The 23,089-nt window shown below is 36.9% G+C and overlaps 1 long non-coding RNA gene and 1 pseudogene across 1 annotated transcript; both read right to left on the bottom strand.

Annotated features, from left to right (window-relative positions):
- Window positions 1-17,037: 17,037 nt before the first annotated feature.
- LOC102903884 (large ribosomal subunit protein uL10 pseudogene) lies at window positions 17,038-17,981 on the bottom strand (annotated as a pseudogene).
- A 2,203-nt stretch (window positions 17,982-20,184) lies between these two features.
- On the bottom strand, window positions 20,185-21,075 carry LOC121827560 (uncharacterized). Its single transcript, XR_006069862.2, has 2 exons — window positions 20,958-21,075; window positions 20,185-20,340 (listed from the first exon to the last, which is right to left on the bottom strand). It is a non-coding gene; the product is annotated as an uncharacterized LOC121827560 (long non-coding RNA).
- Between the last annotated feature and the right edge of the window lie 2,014 nt (window positions 21,076-23,089).

Genomic DNA, 23,089 nt, shown 5'->3' with positions numbered 1-23,089 from the left:
TGTACACTGGTTGCCTAGCAACCGAGTACACTTTCCCCCACCCTGCAGAAAAACGGCAGATAGCTTGGACAGATAGGAGCCACAGGAAAAAGAAGACAGTTTTATTTTCTCCCATTGACCTAGCAACTTACCAATTCTTAACATTTTCTACCAATCACGTTTAAGACTATAGTTGAGTACATAAGATCCCTCTTCTTAGATATTACCCGAATTTAGCCTTTAGTTAATTCATTTCCCCATTGGTCACTACCCTTTGGGGTTGCAAATGATAATTAATGGTTATTGGCCCTCTATATGATTCTTATCACCCCTCCATTTGCCCCTGGAAGCTTGGCTTAGCACTTTCAAGGGATTACTGCTTGTAAGTGTATATATATACCGGAAATTCCAGGGCATGACTGGACAGAGAATGGAAGAACTAGATGGGTAATAACTTGAGAGGAACTAACTGAGATGGGGAAGAACTAGACTGAAGGGCTAGAAGAGAGTACTAGAGGAATGAGATGGAAGATGAGGAAGAGCCAGATGGGGAAGAACAAGATGAGAGAGAAGGAGATGGGAGAGGAGATGATATGGGAAAGAACTAAATGGATGAGAAACTAGAAGGGGCAGAACTAGATGAAGGATTTAAGATAGAACCTGGAGGGGACAGCAGATAAATGTAAAGAGATATTGGGCAAGAAAGGAGCTAAAAATTAGAGCAGAGTATAAGCTTGTAGAGAGAGGACCGACACAGAATAATAAAGTGTACGGACTAAAGAGTTTCATGTACATAGATTCATTTCTTTTCTTCAAAGATTAATTATCAGCTGATTGTAGATTCTTCTCGGACCCTGGCAGGGGGGGGGGGAACTATCGAGGGGCTGGACCCCTGTAGTCCTCGATACTTCTTGAAGTGACCTTGGAAATCATGACAACATATACAATGTTAGAATTTGGCCTGACTACAATTGTAAGAATGTTCAGAATGTGTGGCTGTGTGTAAATCAAGCTGTAGCACTGTCTTCTTTTCAGTGAGAAACTTCTATTAGAAGCAGAAATATCTTTTCTTTGCTCAAGAAACTCAGTAACTTGTAACTATTGTTACTATTTAATATTCTTCTCTGCACAGAATAGCAACATACTTTCCTCAGTACATACAAATATATATATATATATATATATATAATGTATTTTGCATGATTTTTATAAGGAAAACATAAAGAAAGCATACAAATAAGTAAATACATTTTCATAAGAATTAGGAAAAAAAGTGGGAAGATTAGTGATGTGAAAATTAATTCAATATAACTTACCAAGCAGGATGTAAAGACATAGGTTTCACCCAGGCATACAATGTTAGAATTTCTAAGAACTGAACATATACGTTTAATTTTTGGTCCTGAAAGACTCTGTGGTTCCAGAATCCTTTGTAAAATGAAGTAATCACCTAGTGGGTTCTGAAGTAAAGAACACAGTTAAGAGAAATCCATAAATCCTAAGAAATAAAGAAACTTTAGGAACAGGTATTAGTTGTGTTGAGCACTGAAATAAGACCAAGACCAAGATTCAAGATAATCCACTAAATTCTTACTTAGAAGACAATCTGCTATCTCTGAACAAGGCAGAGTTACACAGAGAAGATTTAGTCCTCTCAGATGAAACAAAAAGGTGAAAAAACTATATAAAATAGTGATTTTTGAGCGTGTCATTTTGGGGAGTAATAAAAATAACCAAAAGAAGAGACAAGGCATAAAATTAGATCAACAGCTCCCTCTTTTTACTCCTCTGAGATGCTATGAGTCTGTACCACAAAACAGAACAAATTGAAGCAGACCTCTTGAATGCGGATAAAGTGAGAATCATAAGAGTCTATGTGTTCTACTACAAAGTAAGAAAGGAAAATGTAGGTCTACAAAATATTTTTATGTATTCTGAAAATACTTGAGAAATTTCACTTCATATCATAATAATTAAGCATATGGATTGGAATGGAAGATAAGCAGAATACCACAATGCACAATGGAAGAGCTAATAAAATGTATTATGGATACAAAGAACAGGTAGATAAGCCATACTGAAGACAAACAAACTGATCAGTTAAAATAAGTCTAACTTTACTCAGACTCAGACTTAGCGGGCAAGGACATTAAGTAGTTATTATATCTATATTCCATTTCATTAAAAAGTTTAATAGAGATACAAGAACAAAGGAAAAACACATATAAAGGATGAAAACTAAGGTAGTAGAGTTGAACTAGGCACTGGGTTTAACATTAATTAGGGGGCCTGGAGAGAGGGCTCACTTGCCAACAACACTCGATGCTCTGGTAGTGGATCTCTGTTCCCAAAGTTATCATCCATAACTCCATTTCCAAGGAATCTGACACCTTCTTTTGATTGCTGTAGGCCCTCAGAAATGGTGCAAGTATAATCATATAGGCAAAGTAGTCTTACACATACATTTTTTAAAAGTAAAATCAGCATTAGATTAGACAAAGTAGAACAAGTGATGTACATTTTTATCAATTTTCCTAAATTTTATGGGTTTCCTTTTTGATTTTTGCTTCTATTACACTTTCAGGTCATTTATTCTACTTTGTCGTTGTATGAGATAATCTCTACAACATCATAAAAATAATTAAAAAATGAGAGATATTTTACAACGTTTAAGTGTGTGTGTGTGTGTGTGTGTGTGTGTGTGAATTACTGAAAGCATAAGCCACCTGATGCTGGTGCTGGGAACTGAACTTGGATCTGCTGCAAGGACATGAAGAGATGTTAACTACTGATCCATTGCTGAAACCCCAACAGACTGTTGATAAACAATACAATAAAAATGGAGTGTTATACATGAACTCAATTCACATATAAACAGAAAAATTCAAAAAATGAGAAAAATTAACATAGCTCAGATTGTTACCCTATTAATACTACTAATAATTTTAAATGGTAACAAGTTTTAACATTCATGTAAAATATAAGCATAAACAATTTAAAGATAAAAGTGTGAAAAAACACCTATCATGCTCACATGAATATGAAGGAAGGTGAATGTGAAGAAACATCATGTTAGTCAGAGTGGTATCAGGGAAACACTAATAGCTACAGCACACAATACCATTTCCTGGTTCTGAGGGGGCTAGTTCACCATGGTGATAAAAGAGAAATTTGGCTGAATTGCAAAAAAGAAGTAGACAATTCCCTGATTGGAGTTCCAATACCCACTCTTTAATAATTGATAGAACACAGATAGAATGTTTAATGGAGGGATATTAAGGAAGTGAACAACAGCATCGATGACATTGACCTATAGACAGTGTTATAACACACTGACCAAAAACAACAGAATGCGTGATCTGTTGACACTGACTACAAAACAAGACTCAATAATTTAGAAATGTTTAAGGCACACAAAGTATAGTCTCTCAACACACTGAAAATAAATTAAGAGTTAAAAACATAAGGCTATCTTAAATGTTCCCAGGCCATGGAAAATTCAACAGCATATTTCTAAATCAACTGATAATCAAAGAATGAATTAAAAGTAAAATCTAGAACTTTGAACTGGCTGAAATCAAACTCATGGCACATCATAATTTGTGGGATTCTACTACACACAACCCACAGGGAGCAATTTATGGTGCTAAATTGTATACTAGGAAATATGGAAGGATTAAGTAAATGACATTTGCATCTGTCTTAGGGAAGTGGGGTAAGGTGGTCATTTGAATCCAATATTAGAAATAATGAACCTCAGAATGAAAATAAATGAAGAAGAAAACAAAAGAACCACCCCTCCTCTAGAAAAAAATCAGATCAAAGCTGAACTGTGACTATGTGCTCAAGGTGATTTTTTTTATTTATTTTTGTTTTCTTTTCTCTTTCTTTCTTTCTTTCTTTCTTTCTTTCTTTCTTTCTTTCTTTCTTTCTTTCTTTCTTTCTTTCTTTCTTTCTTTCTTTCTTTCTTTCTTTTTTCCTTCTATGTAAAGGGAGAGATTGGGAAAACTGGCAGACTCTCTAACATCTTTGTATACACTTATAACTCTGTTCTTCAGCCAAGAAAAATAAAAATGTATGTCATAGACATAGACAACTTGTACACAAAGGTTCACATCACCTCATCCAAGAACTGGAAGCAAGGAGTTATCCTTAAATAAGTAAATGTATAGAAAAATTATGATGTATCTACACAGGAAAAATGCTGTGTAATATAGGTAAATCGTCAGTACATGACATGGAAACATAATCATGCCCAGTTAAAGAAGAAGTAGCATTTCTTCCTGTGGTATGATAACAATGTTCCCTGGAGACAGGAATGGCTTAGCGAGAGGCCATGGCCATGGCTGCCCAGAGGCATGCAGAGGAGCTTGCAGCTCACTTCAGTTGTGATGAAGGCTGAAGGCATGTGCACTATTTGCTGTTCTTTACATGCCCAAGGGCACCACTCTGCTAAGAGCTACTATATTCTCTTGAAGGACATTGTTAGTCTCTTTTTCCCATCTAAAATGAGAAACAATTATAGTCACATTACTTATAGCAGGGTTTTTGTTTGTTTGTTTTTGGTATTTAGAAAATATAGTTGTGTGGTGGTGTATATCTTTAATCTCAGCTCTTGGGAAGCAAAGGTAGGCAGATCTCTCAGTTCAAGGCCAGCCTGGTCTGTAGAGTGAGTCACAGTTCCAGGACAGCCATGGCTGCACAGAGAAACCCTGTCTCTAAAAAAACAAACAAACAAACCAAAACAAAAACAAAAAGAAATAAAAAACCAACCAACAAACAACAAACAAAAAAAAAAACCAATATAATATATGAGATATCCAGTGAAGTTTTTTTAGTTTTTATTTAGTGATAATCATACTTAAGATAATAGATTGATGATTAAAAGAATAATTTGATAGTTATGTCATTATATTTAGTTTTGTGTAAGTGTGGAAATGTGAATGCCACTGTGTATGGAGATCAGAGGGCAACCTTGGGAGTTGTTTTTCACCTTTTATGTTGTGTAAAATAGGGTCTCTTTTTGTTTTTCATTGCTATATCTGCCAGAATAACTGACCCATATACTTTTGGGTTATTTTCTGTCTCAATTGATCACCTATCCACCTCTAGAAGTCCTGGGACTAGAGACATACTACTGCATTAACTTTAGAAGGGCTCTGGAGGTTTGAACCCAGGTCCTCATGATATGTCAGTAAGTGCTTTACTCTCAAACCATTTCTCCAGCCATATATATATATACATATATATTATAAAGTGATACACCATTCCTTCTATGAATATAACATGACAGAAGCACTAATAGAATTTTTAACCTCAAAAAGTAATAAAATATAAGTTAAAATATAGTTCATTAAGAATGTATAATGAGTGTTATTCACTTTGTGGATGATTTTTTGGTTTTATTTTTAGGTAATATAAGAAGCGTTTGCTTGATTATTTTAATCTCTTTGACATTTAAAGATAATGTTATCATATAACTGCTTTTGAAACTGTTGAATATTCTGACCTAATACACAGTGTACTCCAGGATTTTTCAGCTGTTAAGGAACTGGAAAATTGTAAAAGCACCTATATTTTTGCTTTGGTTATATATAGAAGGAATTATAACCTTTGAAAAGCATTAGAATATGACATCACTTTATGTTAATGACAATTATTAATATTTGAAGTATTGAGAATTGAGCGTTGAGTCTCGCACAGCTAGGCAAGCATTTTACCACTGAGCTACAGTCCCAGCCTGATACTATTCTTTAAATAGAAGGCCTGTTTCACACATTTATGAAGCTCATTGGGCAATTAAAGTCAATTGTGATTTTTAGCAATTTTGTGAAAAAGACATTTGTGTGTTAGCCTTGTCTTTTGCTAATGTGACTCCCCTTTCAGCAAATCACTGTGTAGAGTAAACACAATTGGCAAGATTCTTGCTATGTCCTAACAAAGACTCTCAGTGTCCTCAAGAAACCCTCCTTTTGTATGTAAATAAAGCAAAACATAGATATTTTAAATGTTGCTACTTTTAAATCTTCAGAGTGATTTAATAAAATATCTTTGTAATCAACTTACCTAGTTGCATTTATCAAATCATCCCTAATAATATTATAAGGAGGGTCAAGTTAATCATACATATTTATTAGTGCTTACTAAGTGTCAGGCACTGTCCCTAGTATTTACATAAATTACTTTATTTGATATTGTCAATCTTTGAGTGAATTTCAATTTAATTTCTTGAAAGAAATTGTGATTTAAAAACCTTCGCATAACAAATGTCAGAAACCTAAGTAGGAATGGAACAAGACAAGAATGTAAATGTGTGGAGCTCCAAAGCCCTTCTTTCTGCACATTTCTTTGTATACATTGTTCTTTTTTTTTTTGCCATTCAGCATATTACAAATGTGCCCTTTAATATTCTGGAAAATATATACCAGAAGGCTGTTATTGGAACACTCATGCCAACAGAAGGTATAACTAATCAGCTGGTATCACTGGTACTTCCATATCACTGGTACTTGCAAAAGTTTATGTGAAATTTGAATTTTATTTTCAACACATTACAAAGAATATGGATGCTCTAATTCTAACAGAGGGCCACAGACTCCTATGTTTCACACTGACATGACTATTGATATGACAGTGCATTTTCAGGAGAGGTCATGAGTCAACTCAGTCCTGGGGTGTAGTTTGGATATAACATTGCTTTCTTTCTTCATCGTAGAAGCTTCTGCAACTGAGAAATGGTGGTGTGAATTCTTCTCAAGCAACACCTGAGAGAAAATAGTGCACATCCCCTTTCAGTGGGAGATGATTGTTCCACTTTTCTTCAGCATATATTTTAAATCCACTTTCATTTTTCATCTTCAGTGATGGTCACAGTGTGTATTGCTTCTTATCATCCATCATCTAATTATTTTGCTATCTCCTAATCGGTCTTCCATCTTAGCTTTCCTTCAGTGTTTATTATGCATGACACCAGCAAGAATTTTTAAAGCAGTGCTTATCATACCACTGTCTCTCCCTAAACTTATGTTAGCTCTTAATACCTTTCTAGATGGCTAAAGGACATTTAGATTTATTTTTAAATATAAAATAACACTCCTTGCTTGTTCTTGTACATGCATGTTTTTCAATGAGCAAGAAATAAGTCAGGAAGTGAATGAAGCATCTTATAGACTAAGAATGACATATATCTAATCCATGTGCTTTTGACTTGTCCTTTCACATTCTAAAACAGTATTATCATTTGAGAGTTAGAATAAAAGAATCCCACTAGTGGATGAAAATTGAATTTGTTGTGCATTTCCAGGTCATGTGGATGTTGTCTTCAGTTGTTCAGTATATTCTCATATATCATAGAAATAAGAAATATCAGGAAATTCTTGTTTTTCCTTTTTCTGGTTTTTTGAGACAGGGTTTCTCTATGTAGTTTTGGTGCCTGTCCCCGACCTTGCTCTGTAGACCAAGCTGGCCTCAAACTCATAGAGACCCGCCTGCCTCTGCCTCCCGAGTGTGGTGGTAATCTAATTGTATTGAAATATTATTTTGATTTGTACTGAAATATTAATTTGATTGTATGTTAATAAATAAAGTTGTCTGGGGGTCAGAGCTATTAGAGCCATAGCAAGAGTGTGGCGGTGGTGGCACACGCCTTTAATCCCATAGATATCTGTGTGTTCAGGGTCAGAGCTATTAGAGCCATAGCAAGAGTGTGGCGGTGGTGGCACACGCCTTTAATCCCATAAGATCTCTGTGTGTTCAGGGATACAGCCAGCATTGGAGACATATGCCTTTAAGACCTAGGGGGCTGTACATTCAGACAGTGACGAGGCAGTCATGTGTTTGGGTTTACAACCAATGAGAAGGCAGAACAACATACTTTAAAAATACGAACCGACAGGAGGTAGCTCTCTTTTCGCGAAGCTGGGACAGCAGGAGGAAGGGTGAGATTTTAGCTCTGAGCTCTGACCTCTCGGCTTTCTCTTTTACATTGTTTCTGTGTTTCTTATTTAATAAGACGGTTGGTTACATCTACATCTGGCGCCCAACGTGACAAGAATCCATTAAAAACTGCTTGGCTTGGCGGCAGGTCCGCTTTCCCGCAAGGGCGGCAGGCGGCCCGCGGCGGCGGCGGCAGCGGCGGCACACGGCGGCCGGCGGCGATCGGCTTGTTAGTCCGAGCTGCTGGCGTCCTAGTCCGGGTAGCAACTTCTAGCCCGGGCCTAGGTCTGTGAGCAGCTTGCCTAAAGCCGGTGCTACAAACAACTCAGACCTGCCCTGCCTGTAAAGCCAACGCACGTGGTCGGAGCTTAAGGAAGCCAGACCCAAGCCTTGACTCGGCACAAGAGGGAACACGTGGCTGCATTTAAGCTTTAGCCGGCTACGCTTTCTTGTGCGTTCTCTCTTCTCTCTCTCTCTCTCTCTCTCTCTCTCTCTCTCTCTCTCTCTCTCTGGATTTACACCTGGGACACTAGGTGGCTGCTTTGAAAATCCCCTCGGATTTCTACTGTTCTACGCAGATTTGGTAAGTCATAATATATCAGATATTTTAAAGGAAACTATCTAAAAGAGAATTTTTTTTCCACATTAAAAAACAAATGGGTTTTATGTGTGCATTGGAAGAAAATTGGTTTTTGTTCGAAATTTTAGGCAGTCTGGCAATGGAACAACTATATAATATTAGTATTGGTGGAATTATGCACCTCATCACTATAATAATCCACATTTTAATATTTAAAAAGATAGTCCATTTAAGTGCCAGGATAACAGCGTTAGAAGAACTTGTTAAACCTGTAAAAATTCAGACAGAAGAAATTAACAGTGAAGTTGTTTCAAGTCGGGATCATAAGGTTGCAGAAAGAAAGCCTGTTTTCACACAGTCACCCTTAATTTATCCTGTAACAGTACAGCAGATGCCTGATCAAATAGCTACACAAAATACTTGGGCTCCAATTGAAATGTTGGATTTAAAAAGGTTTAAGGAGGCAATAGTATCTTATGGCATGCATTCCCCATATGTAAAGCAAATGTTAAACACTTGGTCAACATATAATAGGATAGTACCACAGGACTGGCGGGACCTCGCACAAGGTGTTCTGGAACCCAGCCAGAGACTTCAATTTCTGACTTGGTTTAAGGAGGAGGCTAAAAACATAGAAAAACAGTGGAGGGATAAAGGAGTACAAGTTTGCCAGGATCAGCTTATGGGCGAAGGCCAATATGCTTCAGCACAAGCACAATGTTTATATGATGTCCAAACCCTAATTTTATGTCGAACGGCAGCCTTGAATGCATGGGACAAAGTTGAGGAACCAGGAAAAAAATCTGAGTCATTTACAAAGGTGAAGCAAGGCCCAAAAGAGTCTTTTACAGATTTTTTACAAAGACTGGCTTCAGCAGTAAAGAGAACGGTCTCGGATTCAGAAGCTGGTAAGGCAATAATTGAATCTTTGGCCTTTGAGAATTCGAATGCAGCATGCAAAAGAATAATCAGGCCATTAAGGGCAAGATCTGCACCTATGGAAGATTGGATTAGAGAAACAATTAATGTTGAAGCTGATGAGCATGATGATACATGGGTAGGAGAAGTAATTTCAAAAGGTTTGAGGAGTGTTAGATGTTTTGGATGTGGAAAGCAAGGACATTTGAAAAGGGACTGTAGACAGGTCATTTCCAGAAACAATGTTTCTTCAAGGAACAATGGCAACAGAATGCCCCTTCCTTCTGGAGTATGCAGAAGGTGTGGTAAGGGAAAACACTGGACCAACGAATGTAGATCAACAAAGGACAGACAGGGTAATCCTTTGCCTCAGTCTTCGGGAAACTCCCAGAGGGGCCTCAGGCAGGCCCCCAGTGCAAATCCAGTTCAAACCTTTCCGGCAGCCATAGAGGAAATGCCTGCTCTGGAGAGCGATTAAATAACCAAATGCCTATTGGAATAAATCATGCTGGTCAGAATGATGAAACAGAGAGAATAGAAAATTCAGGAGAAAACATAAAGAAAATTTTTTGGCAAACTTCTATTAATGAACAAAGACCAAAATTAACGATAAAAATAAATGGTGTTTTGTTGTCTGGTCTGGTAGACACAGGTGCGGACGTTACCATAATTGCACCAGAATTTTGGCATCCAACTTGGCCTCTTCAGGAGGTAAACGTTCAACTGTTAGGAATTGGGACATTATCTCAGGTGAAACAGAGTGCAAGATGGCTCGAATGTATAGGTCCAGAAGGACAGAGAGGAAAATTAAAACCATATGTGGCTAACATAACTATGAACCTGTGGGGTCGAGACTTGTTGCAACAATGGAATACTCAGATTAACATCCCTCCAATCTCAGAAACAAATCATAAACTAGCACATGTTACTGAGAGAAATATTAGAAGATATTGTTCTAATGAGTGGTCACCAGCCATCCATATTATACAAGAACAGGGCACAATAACTGATGATCTTCCAAAGACACCAACAGCTCTACCTTTAAAATGGTTAACAGACAAGCCTGTATGGGTCCAGCAATGGCCTTTAACAACAGAGAAACTCCAGGCTTTAGAAGAGCTGGTAGAAGAACAGTTAAATGCTCAGCATATTGAAGAATCAACCAGCCCTTGGAATTCTCCTGTATTTGTTATTAAAAAGAAATCTGGTAAATGGAGAATGGTAACAGACCTTAGGGCAATTAACAAAGTAATTCAGCCAATGGGTTCTCTACAATCTGGGATGCCTTTGCCTACTCTGTTACCAAAAGGATGGCCTCTCATAGTTATTGATTTAAAAGACTGTTTCTTTTCAATACCCTTACAAGAAAAAGACAGAGAAAGATTTGCTTTTACAGTGCCTACTTATAATAATTCTCAACCAGTTAAAAGATTTCAATGGAGGGTCCTCCCACAGGGAATGTTGAATAGCCCAACTCTGTGCCAATATTTTGTACAACAGCCATTGGAAGTGATACGTAAAAAATTTCCTAAATCTATAATTTATCATTATATGGACGATATTTTACTAGCTGACTCAAATGCAGATACTTTAGAAATAATGTTTGAAGAAGTAAAGAAAATTTTGCCTCGCTGGGGATTACAAATTGCTCCTGAAAAGATACAAAGAGGAGATTCTATTAATTATTTAGGATATAAAATAGAGCTACAAAAAATTAGACCCCAAAAGGTGCAAATTCGGAGAGATAGACTACAGACTCTTAATGACTTTCAAAGATTATTTGGAGATATTTCTCATCTACGAACTATTGTTGGGGTAAAAAATGATGAACTGACTAATTTGTTCAAAACCTTAGAAGGTGACAAGGACTTAAATAGTCCAAGAGAATTATCACCTGAAGCTGAGAGAGAATTAGCCTTGGTAGAAAAGAAAGTGCATGAAGGACACGTGAATCGTATTGATCCAAAGCTGGATTGCATTTTGGTTATCTTACCTTCTAGGCGTTCTCCTACTGGAATATTAATGCAGAGGGAAGATATTATATTGGAATGGATATTTTTACCAAATAAACCAAATAAAAAATTAAAAACTTATGTGGAAAAAATCTCTGACTTGATTTACAAAGGAAAATTGAGACTTCGTCAATTAGCAGGCATAGACCCAGCAGAAATTGTCGTACCATTAACTAAGGAGGACATTGAAAAATTATGGACAGAAAGTGAACCTTGGCAAAGAGCTTGCAGTAATTTTTTGGGAGAAATTAACAGCAAATATCCCAAAAGCAATAGAATTGATCTTATAAAGAGAGCTGAATGGATCTTGCCTCGAATTGTACGGCAAAAACCCATATCTGGAGTTCGTACATTTTATACAGATGCCAACAAAGAAGGAAAGGCAGGTTACAAATCAGAAAATTTAAGTAAAGTGGTTCAAAGTCCGTATAATTCAGTGCAAAAATCAGAATTGTATGCTATTCTGTTGGTATTAATGGATTTTTCAGAACCTCTCAACATAGTAACTGACTCTCAGTATGCTGAAAGAGTGGTGTTACATATTGAGACTGCAGAATTTATCCCTGATGCTTCAGAATTAACTTCACTATTTATTCAATTACAAGATACAATCAGGAAAAGGAATCATCCTTTATATATAACTCACATTCGATCCCATACTGGTCTGCCAGGCCCTCTAGCACAAGGCAATGAAGAGATTGATAAATTATTGATAGGAAATGTGCTGGAGGCCTCAGAATTTCATAAAAAACATCACGTTAATAGTAAAGGTTTAAAAAAGGATTTTTCCATAACCTGGCAACAAGCCAAAGAAATAATAAAGAAATGTCCTACTTGTTCCTTCTACAATCAGACGCCATTACCAGCAGGATGTAACCCAAAGGGTACTCAGAGAAATGAAATCTGGCAGATGGACGTGTTTCACTTTGCAGAATTTGGAAAATTGAAATATGTACACCACACTATCGATACTTATTCAGGATTTCAATGGGCAACTGCTTTGAGTTCTGAAAAAGCTGATTCTGTAATCACTCATTTGCTAGAAGTTATGGCCATCATGGGTATACCTGCACAAATCAAAACTGACAATGCTCCATCATATGTCTCTGTTAAAATGAAACAGTTTTTTGCTTATTACAATATAAAGCATATTACAGGCATACCACATAATCCTACAGGTCAAGCAGTTATAGAAAGATCAAACAGAACTCTAAAGGATATGCTAAATAAACAGAAATGGGTAACAAAAACCCCCAGAAATAGACTGCATAATGCTCTTCTAACTTTGAATTTTCTGAATGCCAATGAGAAAGGAACAACAGCTGCAGAGAGACATTGGATAATAGAAAAAACTACAGAATTAAATCAGCCTATATACTTTAAGGATGTGCTGACCTCAGAATGGAAACCAGGGTATGTATTACATTGGGGACGTGGTTTTGCTTTTGTTTCTACAGGAGAAGATAAGCTGTGGGTACCATCAAAATTGATAAAGGTTCGATTTGAACAAGAGAGACCTCTTAATTAGAGGAGGTGATAGTTCATCAACCAGCATGAACATCCAATTTAAACTAACTTGTATCAATAACACATGCCTTTTCATTTAATCAGATAATAACTTGCCAAAAAGGAACATCCCCAAAATTAGTCTTGGGGAAAGGTTTTTGTTTTTGTCTTTTAGGAGAATGAAGGTTAAGGAATCTGAAGAACACTGGACAAATGAGACAACTGAAGAAAAGGGACAAATCATCTATCCCAAGAAACAGAGTGAAACGGTGTATGGGTATATATTATCTAAAAAAAATTTTATGTCTTCCTAAATGTTTGTTTCTGCTTTTCTCTAAAGATTTAACACTATTGGTCTTCTAACAGTCCCAGTTCAATTAAAATTTAAAGCTGACTTTGGAGTTGGAGAATGGCTCTCTCCTTCTTTAAAATCAAGCATGTTGTTAAAAGGAAAATGCAAACTCCCTGTATCATGCCAGAATAAGAGCCATTTTCTGCTATGGTACAGGACAAAAGCAAAATTAATTAAGGGACTATTCTATTACTAATCTCAACTCTTTGATTCTATTCTGATTCTTTAAACTGTTCTCAAAGTATAAATTTTATATCAAAATTTACAAGATTAATATATATTATATTAATATATATATACATTTTAAACTTTGTTAAGATATGAATGGTCACATAGAGTACTAACTAATTCTAGAAAAAAGGCTAGCTGCATATATATGTTTTTGTGTTCGAGTCTCTTATCAGTTTTCTGCAGGAAATCACGGCCAGGCCTAACATCAACTGAAGTCTCCAGAAAGAAGATGGGGCCCCACAACAACAACAATTCCACGTGGACAATAATAATATCATTAAGCTGACAAACATCATCCATAGATCAGCTTTGAACTACAAGGTGCTCAGAGCAAATTTGAGATGACTAGCTGAGATGATCCAGTCTCAAAGACTACTTGAATAAGGACTTGAGATAAACCCTCAACTTTGGCATTATACACAGACTGGATAATGAAGGATATAGTTACCTCTCCTAGAATTTGACAATTAACCTAAAATTTTTCTTTCAGGATAAAGAAAACTTCGCCCATACCCAGCAGGAAGCAATTTTAAGAATACGACGCCCACATTCCCAAAGAGGTGGTGTGGGGCGGGTGGTTTTTTGGTCTTTTTAATGGGTTCTGGGTCTGGGATAATTTTCAGTATTTAGGGGGGTTGGTTACAAGTTATTGTCAAGGGTTAGGAAAAAGGCTAAGCAAAGGAGATTAGATTTAAGGTTCTTGTTTAAAAAAAAAAAAAAAAAAAAAAAGAAAGAAAGAAAGAAAAAAAAAGAAAGAAAAGACAAAGACAATTACTAGTTTTAAATACTTTACATTGGATTGAATTGTTTTATATTGTACACAAATTTGAAACTGATATTGTTAGAAAATGCTATATGTATATTTCTAATTGTATTTATTCCATCCATTTAACAATGTAATGCAAATTTCTGATCCTTGAATGTTATTATTATCAACTATCAGGATATAAAGAAATGAAAGCTAGTAGTTAGACATTATCATAGAACTTGTAGTCATATTAGATATGTTTTAAAAATTGAGCAGAGATGTTTTAGACAGGTCATCTTCAAACCCTTCAGAGATCTACAGAATATGGCATTTAAAATGTTTTAATAACTTAGAAAATTTTTCTTTTTTGAGACATGTCGGCTCCTGGCAGTACCAATCTACTTTAGAGAAAATATGGGCATTGAAGAAACTGCATATGGAGTCAACTTTCATTCTGGCAAAAGTTAGCCACTGGACAACAAAGTATCCTCGAATCAACAGGACAAAATGGACAGACAGATCACGAAACAAGGGACTACTGATTCTTGCCAAAACAAGTGTGGTTATGGCTTTATCAAAAGGCATCTTCTGAGGCCAGGACAATATGGCCCCATCCCTGAAGTGGCCTTCGCATCCGGAAAAGGTACAGTGCCCTTTTCTTCGAAGGCAGCTTAACAGGCAGAGGGCCGATGGATTCTGTTGTTCAATGGAACAGCAGCTGAAAGCTCATGCCTCTCAAAAGTAGACTGGCATTTAATAGAGGGATGTGGAGAAGAAGGGGATGCTGAGATGAAGCCATATATACACAGCCAAGAAGAATGGACAGCTGAATTAAAAAACTGTCAACAATTTCCAGAATTTAAAATCCTGAATCATGACAGGACACTAGTGGAATTCAGGTGTTTCTGGTACGTGGACTGCTCTCACCCAATGTGAGGTTGAACTGTTGACCTTGTGTACATCCTACTTCACAAATGAGTCTGTCAGATACACTAAGCCTATAGGCTGAAGATGATGCCCCAACACTGCGGAGAAACCTCAGGTGACTGCCCAGGCAGCTGGCTGTTTCTGTCAACTCACAAAATTTTTTGGAAGTTGCTTGCATGCACTTCCTGTTTTTATTTTTGTTAGCTACTATTATTCCCTTCTTGGGTCTCTGAGGGAGTTGAAGATTAGTTAGTTATGGTTGAAGATTAGTTAGTTATAGTTGAACATTAATTAGGATAGAAAGTACATTAGATACATCTTGGAATTACCAAAATAGGATAGATAATGGAATTATTTTCTCTGATTCGTCAAATACCTGTTTAGGTATTTATTACTTGTATATATTGTATATAGTTATTGTACTTTTGTATATAGTTTTTCTTTTGTTAGTCATAACCTTTTGCTTTTTTTCTTTTTATTAAAATAGAAAAGGGGAAATGTGGTGGTAATCTAATTGTATTGAAATATTATTTTGATTTGTACTGAAATATTAATTTGATTGTATGTTAATAAATAAAGTTGTCTGGGGGTCAGAGCTATTAGAGCCATAGCAAGAGTGTGGCGGTGGTGGCACACGCCTTTAATCCCATAGATATCTGTGTGTTCAGGGTCAGAGCTATTAGAGCCATAGCAAGAGTGTGGCGGTGGTGGCACACGCCTTTAATCCCATAAGATCTCTGTGTGTTCAGGGATACAGCCAGCATTGGAGACATATGCCTTTAAGACCTAGGGGGCTGTACATTCAGACAGTGACGAGGCAGTCATGTGTTTGGGTTTACAACCAATGAGAAGGCAGAACAACATACTTTAAAAATACGAACCGACAGGAGGTAGCTCTCTTTTCGCGAAGCTGGGACAGCAGGAGGAAGGGTGAGATTTTAGCTCTGAGCTCTGACCTCTCGGCTTTCTCTTTTACATTGTTTCTGTGTTTCTTATTTAATAAGACGGTTGGTTACATCTACACCCGAGTGCTGGGATTAAAGGCGTGTGCCACCACCGCCCGGCAGGAAATTCTTAATTGTGTTCACATGTTTAATAATTATCTCTTCAAAAGGTGTGTACCAAAATTATTCTCCTTAAAGAATGGGTTGGAATCTATGATTTGCTTCTATTTCAGCAGCTAGAATAGGAAGTGATGTATAGTGAGATCTATGACTCATTAATAGGTTATTGTGTTGTCCTCCTAACTGTATTAGTTAACCTACTCGGGGAAAGCGAGAAGCCATGTCATTTAAGATATAAGGAAATTCAAACCTCCATACATATTGGACTATGTGATAAGAAAATAGACTTCTGGGAAATGCTTGTGAGGAACCAAGGCCCTTGATAAAGCATATGAGCTTGGAGGGAGTTTTGCTGAGTCAGTCCAGTCCTTGATTGATTGCATCCCCAGCCAATGCCTTCATTCCAACTTCATAACAGACCCTCAGACAGAGCTGTTGATCCACAGAAATGGAAATGTTCTAAGGCATTACATTTTGAAGTCATTACACAGCCATTGGTAACTAATATAGCTTTGGAGCAGATCTATTTTATTTTACTTTGAATGGATAGGAAAATATAAAAATAGTGGCATGAATGAATGATATTGGAATAACCTACCACTATATGATTAGATTTAAGACCCATACAACATAATTTAACCCATACCTAGTTCCATTATCCAGAACAAAACCCTGTAATGAGAAGGTCTTAGCCCTTTGGGAAGAAACCACTTTTTAAAACACAAGTAAGTCATTATTTCCGTGTTTCACAAATTAGTCTAGCTGAGTTGCTTGCTTTGAGGGGATTAGTCAAAGAGACCAAATCCCTTATCCTGATCTGATTCTTTTGACCCCTCCTTGGCTTCAACCTTGGCTTGCAACAGAAGAAGGAGCAGCATTGGTGGCCGCACCATACCATCAGCAGCCACAAATGCAGATGGATCAGCCAAGACGGCCTTGACTCTTTCAGCAAGTGGGAAGGTGTGCTCAGTCTCCACAAACAAAGCCAGGACCTGCTTGTATCCATTGATGATATAATGTGGCACTGAGGCAACAGTCAGGTAACCAGTCTGACACAAACACTCGCAACTTTTGGACACCCTCTAGGAAGTGAGAGTGCAGAGTCAGCTCTGTTATGTCAAGCACTTCCAGGTTGTAAATGCTGTCACTGTTAATAACCTTCTGGATGACAGCCCAAAGGAGAACTGGGAGATATTCAGCTTGTTAAGCACTGCATTCACTCCTACATTGTCTCCAGTTTTTATCAGTTGCACATCACTCATAATTTCAATGGTACCTCTGGCGATTTAGTGGTGATGCCTAAAACATGGATGAAAGAGGTCTCAGGCTCCTGACCAGTGTTTTGGACGGGCACAGTGACATTATGTAGGGATATAATCAACATGGGCACAGCTGGCACCTCATTGGCCAGCAGCATGTCCCTAATCTTGGTGAGGTCTTCCTTCATGTGGTCCTCCTTAATGAACACCAAGCCCACATTCCACCTGAAATATCAAACCAGTTTCTCCTGAGCTGGGTTGCTTTCTAGATGCATCTGGATGGTCTTGCACATCATGGTGTTCATGCCCATCAGAACCACACTCTTTCCTTGCAGGGACATGTGGATCTACTTCATCTGCTTGGAGCCTACATTATCTGCTCCCACAATGAAGCATTTAGGGTAATCATCTAAAAGTTGAATGATCTTGAAGTAGTTGGACTTCCCGGTTGCCATGTCTTCTCGGGGCATTACAGAGGAAACAACTACTATTATTCTGCTAAAGAGACATAGTATTCAACAGACTCTTTGAGATTTTATCATTATACCAATAAATCAATGCAATTGTCAACCCACATCAGAGAATCACTTCTCTTTTTTGTAGTAGATGCTGATTAACATGGAGACCAGCAGCTGATTAAAGTGCAGAGAATAAATAATTATGGGGTGCTCAGCCCTACATGGGACATATATATCATACAAGCCTCCTCCCAAAGCTCAGGGATAACTTCGGAAGAGTATATAAGAGCCAGAGGGTGTGGATGACCACAGCAAAACAGTTATTTCTAGACCCAATAGGGCTGTTGAGCATATGAACTCACAGAAGTTGTGACAGCATGCACAAGAACTGTGGGAGCTCTTTTAAGCCAGGCAAAAATCCCTGAATAGAGGGAAAAGTAGTCACCTCTAGCGGAAGAGCTACTGAGAACAATAGCTGCTGAGAGAGGGAGAATTTGTTTCTTAAGGCTGTGTTCCCTGATAGTTGAACACGATCTAGCAGATGGCCACACACCCAAGAATATATAGTCAGACAGGTTAAAAAAAATGAGAACACAAGGTTGGGTAGGTATGAAATGAGGAGTGAATTGGGTTGGGGGTGGGGCTGGAGACGAGTGAATGTGATTAAAATTAAGTGTATAAAGTTCTCAAACTGGAATAAACTGTACGTGCATATAAGCATAGATCCAGATACATAGATCCAGCTCCCAGCTGTTTCACTACTGTCAGTTAACTGAAATAAAAAAGCCTATGTCAATTTTTAAAAAAAATACGGAGCTCTGAGTTGTGGTTAGGGGGCCTTACTCTCAACACTCAGGAGGCAGAGGGTGGCAGATCTCTGTGAGTTTGAAGTCACCTTGGTCTAGACAGTAAATTCCAGGCCAGGCCTACATAGTGATTCTCTGTCTCAAAAACAAGAAATAAACAAAGAAAACACTCAAAAATGGTCAGAAATAATTAAACGTGTTTCCTCTATATATTTAGCGCACACAAATTAATAACAAATATATGAAGTTACAATGGCATCTTTGGGCTCTCAAATATAAAATGCAGTTCAAAACTCTCCACCAGCATTAGCACCCATACCAGGTCATATTAAATATAATCTATGTTTTATCAATATCCCTTTAATACTATAACAGTATATTATGGGGCCTTTATATTGCAAATGTGTTTTTTAGCATGAAGTATTCCGTGTGAAAGTGTAAAAGCTTTACCTCTTTGTTCCTTTATTGTAAAATTAGCAGTGCATTCCAAGCTTTTTATGTACAGTGAATTATAATTTTACAAATGCTATATATGTTTGTTGTACATGAACTCATATAGAAAGGCTGTGTGAGAGTCAGTTTACAAAATGTATACTTAAGCTGAAATGCCACACTTTTTCTCCCATCATGTCTTCTTAAAATTTAGCTCAGCGATTATATTTATGGTATATTATGCCAGGTAGTGACAAAATCATTTCTTGAATATGAAATGCTTTTATAATTAGAACCATAGCTTTGTAAAGAGTGAGTGGAGCTATAAAATACAATGGACTCTTTAGTCAGCATGCTGTTTTATGTGTTTATTTATAGAAATGGGTATCAGTAGAATTCCAGTATTTCAAATATTCCTTGCCAAAGTAATAAACCAAAATAACTAAGCCCCTTTAAATGAAAGAATGCAAATAAAGAGGTTTAGTGTCCTTTTCACAGCCTATTAAAGAGTGCACTGATGGTTTTCTTTTCGTTCTTAGTTTAGACAATTGCGAATGTTCACCCTTGGCTTATGGAAATGTGATTCTAACCAATAATATTCAAAAGAGAAACCCATCAGCCTTATGGAGAAAGACAGCTTGTCATTCTCTGCTTTTCCTAGCTACACTAATCTGGCTTCATTTAACGTGGTTTTCTGCCATCTCGAGAAAGGGGGCTTAGCTTTCCTTTGCTTGTGAAGGAATTGTAAATATGTCCACATGACAAATAATAAAACCACAAGTTGCATACAGCAAGATGCTCTCAAATATGGGAAATCCACCCGGTGTGCTGCAGGGTGACTATATATGTTTGTTTTATTGTTGTTTATTTGCATATCTTCTGTATGTCCTTAAATTAGATGCAGGATTTTAATAATACCAATTGAAACTCATGACCATATTTTGCTGTGTGAGGAAGTTTCTGAATAAGACATCAAGTTTCCAGCCATCAGAGGATAATTTATTGATACTTGTCAAAAGGAAGCATCAGTCTAACAGAAATCAAGACAAAAGGAATGCCTGATGAATTTTCTTTGAAGTGCCTTTTATAAAAGTCCTTGGTAATACATATTGATGAACTCCAAATTGTCTTGCCTGGAGGGAAAAGAAAGTAGACTGCTTTACACTGTCTTATAAATATTCATCAAAAGAACAAGACTTATGTTTCCAGGCGTGAGGTGAATGATTACGCCTGTATGATTGCTTCTGAATCTGGATAATTAGTAAAACAGCCGTTGACAGAGAATTTTAAACTTGGTATCTTGCCTTCACTCCATTTGGAGTCAGAGATAAAGTTTTCTGTACCCCAAAGAAGCTACGTTAGGCAGTGATGTATGGATAGCCCACATTGTAACCATCAGTTGCTGCCATTGTCTATAAGCATTGGCTGATTGAAATTAAAACAAAGTGTTTTCTTTTGTATTTTTATTTATTTACTATTTGATGCTTCAGTTTGGTGTGATGAAGAACATCCACTCTTACTAAGGACGACTGTCGGGAATCTGTGTCTTAGTGGATTCATAAAGGCTGTAAGTGACAGAGTGGCACCATCCAAATTGCCAGGTTTATGCTTTATTGTCGTCCTTTTGTTTACTCATTTGGACATGGCAGGTAGCCATATGTGTCTTTTGTTCATTGAATCCACGCATAAAGATGTAATGTGACTAAATGGTTACAGAACATTCATATTAGAACATAGACATGATTCATACCAGCAGTCAGAAGTGATATTTGTTAGATGAGCTGTAAAAGTGTTACTGATTCAGGCTTCATGGGACATCCTCAACTTCTCATGAGAAAAAAAAAAAAGAAGAAAAAAGAAAAAATCCCAATCTCAGAAAACATTTTCCTTTACCAAATTTAACACTTAAACACAATTAAGCAAATAAAATGTCCTTTTTAAAAGAAATAGTTGTTGAGCCCAAATAAATGAAATTAATTACCCCTTCTGAGTGTAAGACATATTCAGCAAGTGTTTGAAGAGTGCTTTCTTCGTGTTGGACAAACATTAGTGTTACTTCTTCTAACAAAAGAACCTGCTATTTCCCCCACTAGTAGCTGATACTCATTTTGAATCCATACATAAGAGAGAATTAACTTTGATGTATGTCTAGGAGTAAAATGCAATTGTACAAAAGAAATGTAGATCTGTTCTTTCAGAAGAACCCAGTTCTATTACCAGCACTCAGAGCTGAAAGCTGAGACTCTCCTGTATTTCCAATTTCAGGGTTTATGACACCCTCTTCTGGCCTCTTTGGACACACACACACACACACACACACACACACACACACACACACACACAATGCGGTAAGGGAGGAAAGAAGAGAGGAAGAGGGAAGGAGGGAAAGAGGGAGGGAGGGAGGGAGAGAGAGAGAGAGAGAGCATTTTTAAAAGAAAAAGAATAAGACAAGCCAGATCAAAAGGAAGAATCACTTCTTCAAAGAATGTGAGTAGAAACACACTGCATTTTGACTTATGAAGCATCATGGCAGTACCTAGCACTGTACTTTATGAGGGACAGGGATGATAAGGGGGCAATAGCTTTCTTCAAAAAGTCATTGACTAGTTTGTTAAAGGCAGCTAAATTTTATCAAACATAAAGGAATAATCTTGTTCTTTTTTTTTCACTTTTTATATTTTGTTTACTGTGCTGTATAATTCATCTCATTTAGAATATCTGGGAAATAGTTTGGAAAAAGAATCACATAAAGCATATGGTGTTAGCAGTCTGGAACATTTAAATTAATTGCACAGAACACCTAAATGAATCCAATATGGAGTAGAAAGAACCAACAACAGCCTGCAGAGTGGTGTCTGTGTCCCCAAAGAGATCTATTCTCTTATTTTACTTCTGAGAAACCCTTCATGAGAAACTGCCCAAGTATCTGTGACAACATTCTAGACCATTTTTAAAGCTTCAAGGAGAAAGACCTCTACTTAAAATACAAATGGAGGACTTTAGGATGATGAGTAGCACAAATATGGGAAATGACAGTAAACTATTTAAAACGTCCATTGTTTAATCTACCAGGAGATGGTACTCATAATGGTAGTTCAGGGAACTAATATAGATATTCATACCTGGATTTGATTTTTTTAGTAAACTATACTTATCATTGTTATAACATAATAATATATCTTTCCTGACATTTTAAAATTAAGAAATAAAAATTTTAAAATGCTACATAATGTTACCTGAAAATAACTGAAAACTGTATTTACAATTACTGATGTACTAGCAATTCTATTAAGACTAATAAAGAAGTACATTCTATCCAGCTGTCCACATGAAATACCGACCAGAAGATGCCCCTTGTATTTTTCACCCACCCTGCCATTTCTTATTTATTTGAATAAAATCAACTTTCACAGCTCAGTTTTAATCATTTCAACCACTAGCCTGAAAAATAATGCTTGAAATTTTTATCACAAAGATCATTTTTTTTTTTTTGGTCAGTTGAGGCTCTTTGCTCTAGAACTTACTGTTCCTCACAGAATGTAGCAGCATCCTAGCCATGATATAATCCTTTATAAATAATGTCTCATTAATTCATTTTAAAAATGAGAGTACATAATTACTTCCCGATATTTATTTCACTCTAGACCTCTTCTGGTTGATGTGTGTGTGTGTGTTGCACTACAAAAGTGCATAGCCAGAAAATTCCGGGTCCTTGGTATAGTAAGGTATCTACTGAAACAGAATTAGGGCTATGAAAATTTTACCTTAAAAATAAATAAACCCAGAATACACTAAGACAGGAAATTTTCTTCTAAATGTCCCAAACAGGTTTTGTCACTCTGCACTTTGATGGCTTGTGATTTTCTCGTATGCATTACATAT

Source organism: Peromyscus maniculatus, chromosome 2 (genome assembly GCF_049852395.1).
Source record: "Peromyscus maniculatus bairdii isolate BWxNUB_F1_BW_parent chromosome 2, HU_Pman_BW_mat_3.1, whole genome shotgun sequence".
Classification (NCBI taxonomy): domain Eukaryota; kingdom Metazoa; phylum Chordata; class Mammalia; order Rodentia; family Cricetidae; genus Peromyscus; species Peromyscus maniculatus.
This window is presented reverse-complemented; position numbering and strand designations above follow the sequence as displayed.